Source organism: Juglans microcarpa x Juglans regia, chromosome 5S, assembly GCF_004785595.1.
Source record: "Juglans microcarpa x Juglans regia isolate MS1-56 chromosome 5S, Jm3101_v1.0, whole genome shotgun sequence".
Classification (NCBI taxonomy): Eukaryota; Viridiplantae; Streptophyta; class Magnoliopsida; order Fagales; family Juglandaceae; genus Juglans; species Juglans microcarpa x Juglans regia.
In genome coordinates this window covers 26,554,368-26,564,832 of record NC_054603.1, presented here as the reverse complement: position 1 = coordinate 26,564,832, position 10,465 = coordinate 26,554,368, and positions in this window count along the sequence as shown.

Sequence of the window (10,465 nt, the reverse complement as noted above, 5' to 3'; positions counted from 1 at the left end):
TTTTTGTTCCAAAACTGAAGCTGCCAGTGGATCCTTTTGTTACCTTGAAAGTTAAGGTCGCTAATAGGCAATGTTTGAGGAGTGGTGGAGTGTGCAATGATGTAAAGTTAATGGTGAAAGGTACCTCGTTTCAACCCTTTCTTTATTTACTTGACCTAGTTGGTTGTGATGTTGTGCTTGGAGTTCAATGGTTAGAGACATTGGGCTCCATGACTTGGGATTTTTCTAAGTTGATGAGTTTTATGCATGATGGGAAGTTTGATTGAATTACAAGGGTTAAGGTTAAAAGCATTGGTGGTGGAGGATAGCCACAAGATGTTCAAGGCTATTGTGTCTGAGGGGAATGAAATTTTGTTTCAGATTATGTCTGTTGAAGTGAATGGGCAAGGGTGAGAAATTATGGAGGGTGATGTAACACAGTTGCTGGAAAAGTTTCATGGAGTTTTTAATGAGCCACGGGGGTTGCCCCCACCCCGTAATCACGACCACCAAATAACCCTTAAGGAAGGCACCAAACCAATCACTAATAGACCCTATAGATACTCCTATTACCAAAAAACAAATATCGAAAAAATAGTGGCTGAGTTACTGAAATTAGGAGTGATAAGGCCCAGTTCCAGCCCTTTTCTCTTCTCCGATTTTGTTGGTTCGCAAGGCTGATAGAAGTTGGAAGCTTTGTGTTGAATACAAGGCATTAAATAAGGAAACTGTGAAGGCGAAATTTCCTATTCCAATGATCGATGAGTTGCTTGATGAATTATTTGGCTCGATATTTTTTTCAAACTTGATTTAATGTCGGGTTATCACCAAGTCAAGGTAGTATCTAAGGACATACCTAAGATGGCCTTTCTGACTCATGAAGGGCATTATGAGTTTTTGGTTATACCTTTTGGCCTAACCAATGCCCCGGCCACCTTCTAAGAGTTGATGAAAGACATTTTTAAACCCTATCTGCAAAAGTTTGTACTCGTATTTTTTGACGACATTTTAGTATACAACAGGTCACGGGATGAGCACGTGGGACACCTAAGGCAGGTTTTATCTATGCTACAACAACACTATTTGTATGCTAAGAGGTCCAAATATCGGTTCACGTTAAGGGAAATTGATTGTTTGGGTCACGTAATTAGTGCTTAAGGTGTAAGGGCGGATATTTCTAAAATTGCTACTATGTTGAAATGGCCGGAGCCTAAGAATGTGAAATCTCTTAGAGGATTCCTATGGCTCACGGGGTATTATCGGAAGTTCATAAGAAGCTATGGTCTTATTGATGCCCCTTTCACTTTATTGCTTAGAAAGAATTCTTTTTCATAGAACTCAGAGGCCAAGAAGGTGTTTGAGGGTCTAAAAAATGCGGTATCTCAACCACCGATTTTAAGGCTGCCAAATAGTCATTCACTATTGAGTATGATGCATGTGGTATAGGGCTTGGTGCCACGTTGATGCAATCTTGACAGCCTATTGCATATTTGAGTCGAGTGCTTAAGGGGAAGGCCTTATTGTTATCTACGTACGAAAAAGAGTTGCCAACTCTTTTGACGGTTGTGCAAAAGTGGAGACCCTTTCTCCTTGGGCAGTCTTCCGTAGTTAAAACTTACCAACAAGCTCTGAAATTCTTGCTTGAGCAGTAGGTGGGGATAGAAAATAATAGAAATGGGTGGCGAAATTAATGGGTTTTTTTTTTTTCTTTAGAAAGAGTTAAGGCCACCTGTCCAAGAGCGACCCTTCTCCAATTTTTAACTCTCACTTGTGGCGGAGGAAAACCATGGTTATAGATCAAGTATCTGGGAATTACAAAAAAGGCCAAGCCAAAGCAGAAACAAAAGCAATAAAACACAAGCAACAAAATAAAAAAAACCGAACATAACTAAAACTAAGCGATAGCATCCCGGAATAGTCCATGCGAATAAGCCCTCGCAGCACTCGGGGAGTCTTTGTCAAATGGGAAAAAACCGAATCAACACCAGAAGCCCCTTGCTTCGCCAACCAATCTACAACTTTATTTCCCTCACGAAAAACATGATGAACCAAACAATTCATGGTACTCATGATGTCAAGAATTTCCTTCCAAAAATCCTCCAGGTACCATACCCCACATCTTTTACTCCTCCACCAAGAAATGACAATCATAGAATCAAGTTCAATTTCTACATAATTGAGAGATAAAGATTTACAAATCTGGAGCCTGTGAATGAGAGCTAAAAGCTCTGTCTGGTTATTAGAACCTGTGCCAATGAAAGAAGAAAATGCATGTATTAAAGTACTATGATCATTTCGAATAATCCCACCCACACCTGAGGTGCCCGGGTTACCCAAACTACTACCATCTGTGTTCAGTTTAACCCAACCAGCTTGTGGACGCTGCCAAGCAATAGCTTTGCATCGCCGTATAGGAGGGAGCGCAAGCTGGACATTCAAGCTCTCTAGTACCTATAAATTAAAATGAGAAATATGAGAACTATTATGCATATCACGACAAATAAGACTAATCCACTGACGAACAGAATGAATAACATCAAAGAAAGATTCAAAGCGTCCCTCCATGCGCGCCAAACAACGCCTACGCCAAATTCTCCAAGTAAGGATAGGCGGAATAATCTCCACAAATATGCCAACTTAAGATGATGCTTTCGCACGACAAAACCAAGTCTGCACCGTGTCTTTCCAATTGCGGCCAATCAGAATACCAAAGATAGCTCCAAAAAATGCCAAACTGCATTGGCAATATCACTTGCAAACAAAACATGATTTTCATAGTGACCGTTAGCACCACAATCACAACGAGAAACAAGATGAATGCCAATACGGCGAAGATGATGATCCACACTCAAGGCCATATTCCAAGCTTTCCACATATTGATGGACATTTTAAGAGGAAGATTCTTATGCCACATCCAAGAATGCCCTTCAAGGGGAAGGAAAATAAGGTGGTCGATGCCCTTTCTCAAAGGGAAGAAGAGCTAGAGGAGTCCTCCATTTACGCCATAATTTCATTTCCCACCCCATTATGGATTGAGGAGTTAAAAAAGAATTACCAAGAGTTCATTGAATTAACTGAAATCTTGCAGCAACTACACTCCAACCAAAATGTTCCTAAGGGCTTCTCATTACTGTAGGGTTTGATTTAAAAAAAGAAAAAAAAAAGGAGAATTGTTGTAGCTCATGACTCGAAATTTAAAAAGAAGATTTTGTAATTATGTGCACCATAATCCCTAGGCAAGTTGGTCGGGTTATTTGAAGACATATCAGAGGGCTAAGGGGGACTTTTACTGGAGAGACATGAAAAGGGATATAAAAAAAATTAGTGAAGGAGTGTGACATTTGTCAATCTATGAAGTATGAGATCTCACACCCCGCATGGCTCCTCCAACCCCTACCAATTCCACAATAACCCTGGTTTGACATTTCATTCGATTTCATTGAAGGACTATCTGAGTGAAAAGGGTTTAAGTGTTATTTTTCTGGTTGTGGACCGTTTCATTAAGTATGCCCATTTCATGGCGTTAGCTCACCCTTACATTGCCCAAGTGGTGGCTGAGAAGTTTATGGAATTGGTGTTCAAACTCCATGAATTTCCTAAGTCTGTGGTGTCAGATAGGGATCCTATTTTTTTGAGTTCATTTTGGAGGGCTTTATTCCAGCCTCACTGGTCCTCATTGGACTACAATACATCATACCACCCGCAGATGGATGGTCAAACAGAAGCTGTGAACAAGTGCATCAAAGGTTATCTAAGGTGTTATGTTGGGGTTAAGCCCAAACTTTGGTCACAGTGGCTGACTATAGCTGAGTGGTGGTATAATGCGACCTACCACATAGCTACTAAGATGACACCCTTCAAAGCTACTTACGGTTACCCACCCCCAACCCTCCTTTCCTACATTCCTGGTACCATCTCTAATGGAGCAGTTGGCCTACTATTACGTAGCAGAGATCAAGTAATCAATTTGTTAAAGCAGAACCTAACAGAAACCCAACAGAAAGAGAGTTTGATGAGGGAGAGTGGGCTTACCTGAAGCTCCAACCAAATCGACAAAAAGTCTTAGCTTTGAGGCATAACATGAAGCTGGCCTCCAGGTACTATGGGTCATTCCAGATTGAAGAGAAGATAGGCTTGGTAGCGTATCGCCTAAGGCTGCCTGAGTCCTCCCGGATCCATGTGACATTTCACATTTCTTGTCTCAAGCATAAGTTGGAATCCGAGATTCAAGTGATTCCAACTTTACCTACCACAAATCAGCAAGGAGAGACACAACCTAAGCTGGAACAGATCCGAGAACGTTGTATGAAAAGGCAAGGAGATCACACCATTATCGAGGTATTAGTAAAATGGGTTGGGCTACGAGAAGAGGAGAGCAGCTGGGAACTTTTATGGAGGCTTAAAGCCCTTTACTCACACCTTGTGGGCAAGGTGCTTTGAAGGAAGGAAAATTGTTAGGGACCTATTGGTGCTGGAAGTAAACCTAAGGAAGAAGATGAAGTTTGAAGTGAAGGGAACTAAGATGAGATTGTGCAAAGGGAAGTGAAGAAGGGAAACTGGGAACGATGTCGTTTGCCTTATTAAAGGGTAATGAAAGGTTGAATAAAATGGATCATTTTGTTGAAGAAGTGGTTTGTAGTTTAGTGTAGTGTAGGAACAGATCGTTTTAATGAGTCCATAGTTTAGTGAGTTTGTAATACACAGCGTTTGGGATTAAAGACATCAAACTCTGCATTTTGGTCTACTTTAATTTCCTTTGGCAATTTGTGAGTCAATTTTCCATTTCTCAAGAGAGTTTGTTATGGAGAGGAACAACCATAAGGGGAGGGACATACTGAGAGGGGGAGGAATCTGGAAATTTTTGAGAAGTTTAGAATTGTATGGAGGTTGAATTTCCCTCAAATAAATTCCTTATCAATACAGTGTGACTCTTATGAGCTTTTTCACAAACACTTGTCATCCCTGTGTTCGCACTTTATTACCGCATAGTTATTCATCAACCATTGTATCCCTGGCTATTTCATCACCAACACAAGAGAATTCTAACAGGTTGCCATCCCATGGCCTAGCCACCATGGGATGGCCACATAAGGAACCCACTATCCAAACCTACAAATTTTCTATCTAAACATATTCAAGTGAAACCTATAATTTTTGTAAAAATATATAAAATTTCATTTCCTGGCTTATTCATTGAAGATGTTTGACTCGAATATGTTTTTATAAATATATAAGCTATATATTTATTAATTTTATAGAATTATTTTAAACTTCATAATGAGAACACCATGTGAGTTTCAAATGATTTGAATAAATTTTCTCTTATTTTAAATTTATCGGATTTCTCGTTGGATTTATTTTATGATTTTTAAGTTGTGAAAGTTATTTTGATGTGCTTTCTTGATATTAATTATTGTTTGCATTTAAATTGCTCTTTGCTTTAATTTATTTTATTGTTGGACTTTAATTATTTTATTTTATTAATATTGAGTTGTAGTGTTTTTATTTGGCTCTTATATATTTTTATTGTGCCTTTTTCTTTTGTTGGACTCTTCTTTTTCCGGACTGGGCCTGTTTGAGTGTGTTTTAATTTTCCTTTGGGCCCAACCCATTTAGTCCCCAGCCCAACTCGTGAGCCTTCAACCCCGTCCACTAAATCCCCACAAACGGTGTCATTTGGTCCAGCCCTTAGGCCTTCTTCATTTCTTCTTTTCTTCTCCTGTGCGTCGTTGCTTCTCCACCTCCTTTCCATTTCAGTTTTCAGCCCCTTCTTCAATTCGTGTGCTGCTGCTTCTCTTTTTCTCCTGCTTCATTTTATGTTGTTTCTTTCCTCTATTTTTCATTGGGATGTCATCTGCTGCATTCCTTCTTCCTCCCCATCTTATTTTTGGTTCTTCCCCTCTGCAAGTCAGCAAACGCCGTCACTCATTTCTCCACTTTCGGCTGGTAATGGTTCCATTTCCATCTCTTTAATTTTTGGTTTCTCTTTTGCTGTAAAACTGTGCAGATCTCTTCCTCTTTAGCATTTATTTTTTATCTGTTTTTCTCTCCATTTACAGGTCTGTCCGTGAGCATCCATTGTTGTACTTTCTTTTAATTTTTTCTTACTAATTTTGTGGTTCATACTTGTGATTTATTCCCATTGCATTCCCTTTTGTTTGGTCTTTCATTGCTTTGTTTTGCCTTTTTTTGCCGTGCCCTATTTTATCCATAAAAGCCGTGAACTTCACTCGTTTTCTTGGTATTTTTTGTGTTTGTCATGAGTCCCATGTTCCAGCCATTATCTTCTAGATTTATTTCAGTTAATCAACCCTTTTATTCCGAAAATATCACTTCAAAATTCCCTTGTTTTCGAAACCCTTTTTCATCCCAAACTTTGTGATATTGGTGATTTTAGTTCGAGCTCGCCTTTGGCGTTAAACCGGGTGTTCGTGTGCTTGATCTTTCAAAAATTGCCTTTAAGCATCGTAAGTAATTTTTCAAATAATTTCTTGAGATTTAAATATACTTTTGTACTAACAAATCTTTTGAAATTTGGTTGGTATTTCAGATATTTTTAAATATTAGTATTTATTGAGTTTCATAATTATCATAATACTTGTTCGATCGATTAAGTGGATATTGATGGTTTGATGGTATTTTAAGGTTATGAGAATTTTTGGTTTTGAGGAATTAAAATAGATTATTTTAGAAGCTTAGGTTTAAATATTGAAATACCTATTTGATTGAAAAATACGGGAGTTACGTGATTATGTTATAGGTGATGATTTTTTTTGTTCGGCATTTTTAAGGAAAATTCTGAAAAGCTAAGAAATTCAGGTAAGCGGGGTTCCTATGCTAGACTTTGCATAAAAATAAAATGAACTGAGATCAATTTTGAAAATGTGTTGTTGTGTTATGCAAATAAATGTTAAACGACCTCAGTTATTTATTTTGCATTGCTCATGAGATTTTGTATAAGAATGAAATATTTTCTAGCATGACTGGTATAGACATGAGCTTATTTTTGGCATTATGTTATTGAACTAAAAAAAATGAGCAAATATGAAAACTGATAACTTTTGCATGTGACGTGAAGATATTTTGAATCAGTTTTGGAAAATGTGAAATGATATGAATTTTAGTAATCTGTTTTGATGATGTGGCATCTAAAAAACTTTTGACATGACTTTCTGATTCTGTTCTGACTCTGATTCTGATTCTGTTCTGACTCTGATTCTAATTATGTTATGACTCTGATTCTGATTATGTTCTGACTCTAATTCTAATTATGTTTCGACTTTGATACTGATTCTATTCCGACTCTGATTCTAATTCTGTTTCGACTCTGATTCTGATTCTGTTCTGACTCTAATTCTGATTCTGATTCTGTTCTAACTCTGATTCTGATTATGTTCTGACTCTAATTCTGATTCTAATATGGCGATTCTAATTCTATTTTGCTCTGATATGTGGCCTTGTAGCGGGATATAATAGTGACCTTTGACCCTATCATGGGATACAATAGTGACCTCTGGCCCTGTCACGGGATACAATAGTGACCTATGGCCCTGTCACGAGATACAATAGTGACCTATGACCCTGTCACGAGATACAATAGTGACCTCTGGCCCTGTCACAAGATACAATAGTGACTTTTAGCTCTGTCATGGGAAATAATAGTGGCCTCTGGCCCGCCACAAGATATAATGGTAGTTTTCTATTCTGAGTGCAATCGCTTTGACATTTATGGTGATTTATGTTCTGCTTGACTTTCCGTATAATGCACAACCTTACCACAGGGGTTTAATATGGTCTTTGTTCTGATATGACAAGATAAGATAAGGATGTTCAGTTATGCTCTGCCAAATGGAATTTTGAATAAGAATGTTTTCTGAGAGTTTCGCTCTTATATTTTTGGTAACATGTTTCAATTTTACATTCTGAAAACAAGTATTCTAACTCTACATTCTGAAAGAAAATATTTTGTTTAACATTCCAAATTTGGATAAATGCTAATATTTACATACTAGTATATGTTTTCTGCTTACTGAGTTGTTAATAACTCACCCACTTATCTCTACAATATTTTTCAGATGATTTGAATATTTCAGCTGAGGATCAAGAATGAAAGCAGGGAACCCATAAGATTGTTATGTGGAGGGGCAAGTAGTGCTGAATTTCTAGAGACTACTATTTAGAAGATTAATTTGTTCTATCGATTTAGTTAGTGAGATGCTGACATTTTTATTGAAGCCTTAAGGAGTTGATCTATTTGTTAGATTATTATTTTGATGATCGTGTAGAAATATTTTTATGTATTTTTGGTGGTAATAGATGTATCTATATTTATGGAGTTCTTTTGAAATTAAAGGAGGTTATGTTTATGGAGCCTTTCAGAATATCCTTTTATATTGTGGAAGATGATTTTAGATAACAGGTAGTAACTCTCCAACCTCTTCGGGACCGGGGCATTACAACATGGCTATCAAAAGGCATAAAAGAGTTTAGAGCATTGGCATCTAGCTCCCTATACGTTCTTCTTTCCAAATTTTGGGATGCAGTTCGGGAAAAATTTGCATTTTGTCCTCCTATCTGATTCCCTACTTTAGGATTTATGTTTAAGCGTGTTACTGTGGTTCCACGTGTACATCCCCTTTCACATTTTTAATTATTTTCTCATGTCCCTCTCTCTCTCTCTCTCTCTCTTCCCCTCATGCATTCACTGTCCCTCGTGCCCTAGTTGCTATCGGCTCTCTCTCGCACTCATCCATCGACAACAGCCCCTCTAACATTTTTCACAATAGATAACCATTTCATTCTCTCACAAACTCACACACGCACACACACATTCCTTGTCTCTCATGCAATCAGTTCTGAGAGAAATTTTGTGCTCAATTTTGTTTGTGCTCTACCATTTTTGGTCTTTGTAACTCCATTGTTGAATCTTGAGATAGATCTCGAAAGCCCTAGCCCACTACAACAAAATGTTTTCTATGTATGCTTCTCTAGGGTTTCTACAATGGCAATTTTTGCACAAGTTTAGGGGAAAAAATTGTAAAATCAATGACCAACCCATCACAAAATATTGCTTATTTGATTTGTATTTTGTGAAATTTATGTATTCTGCTATTCAATCTAGCTTTGTCATTTCATTGTGTTATGAATTTGACATGCTTATGCTTTGTGTTTTGTGAAATTTATGGCTTCTGTTATTCACTCATTTTTTTTATTTGTGTTTTGTGAAATTTATGGCTTCTGTTATTCAATCTAGCTTTGCCATTTCAGTGTGCCACAAATTTGACATGCTTATGCTTTGTTTCACTCAGTGACCAACCCATACAAATTCACTGCTTGTTTGATTTCTGTTTTATGAAACTTATGTGTTTTGTTATTCAATCTAACTTTGTGATTTCAATGTGGTACAAATTTGACATGCATATGCTTTCTTTCACTGTCAGTGACCAAGCCATTTGATTCTACTGCTTCTTTGATTTCTGTTTTGTGAAATTGAAGTCTAATTTATTCAATCTAGCTTGCCATTTGATTTCTATGAAGAATTTCACATGCAACTCTAATGTGCTTTGTTTCACTGTCAGTTACCTTGCCATATTGATTGTAATGCTTGTTTGATTTCTGTTTTGTGTAATTATTGTGTAATTTATACAATCTAGCTTGCCATTTCACTAGCTTGGAGATAAGAAGTTTTTCAAGGTTAAGGCTTCAAGAGGATGAAAATAGTGGTAATGCACTAGAGATAAGGAGAGTGAAGGAGGAACTGAACCTGCTGCTGGAAAAAGAGGATCTGAGGTGGCGTCAGAGGGCAAAGACTAATTGGTACAAGCTTGGAGATAGAAATACAAAGTATTTCCATGCTTGTGCCAATCAAAGGAAAAAAAAGAATTTGATTAGAAAAGTGATGAATGAAAGTAATAGGAGAGTTATTGGGCATGAAGAAATTGAGCAAACCTTCAGGAGGTATTTTATGAATCTCTTTTAGACAAACAATCCAAACAAAGAGGAGATAAAGGACTGCAATGGAGGCATTGAAGCAAAGGTTACCCCAGATATGAATGTTTGGATCTCGAGGAGCTTTTCAAGGAAGGAGGTGGAAGAGGCAGTAAAGCAAATGGGACCTCTAAAGTCCTCGGGTCCAGATGGATTTGGAGCTTGTTTTTTCCAAAACCATTGGAAGGTAGTAGCTGAAGAAGTGTGCCAGACAACCTTATTTGTTTTAAATGGTAACTCTATGGATTCTGCTTTTAATTATACTTTCATTGCTTTGATTCCAAAAGTGAAAGACCCTAAGTTGGTCAGTGATTTTAGACCAATTAGTCTTTGTAATGTCATATATAAAATTGTGTCAAAAGCAATCAACAACAAATTCAAGAAAGTGTTATCAACTATCATTTCTCCCACTCAAAGTGCCTTTCTTCCTGGGAGAATGATTAGTGACAACATTATGATAGCTTATGAAATGCTCCATTCAATGAAAACAAGGAAGAA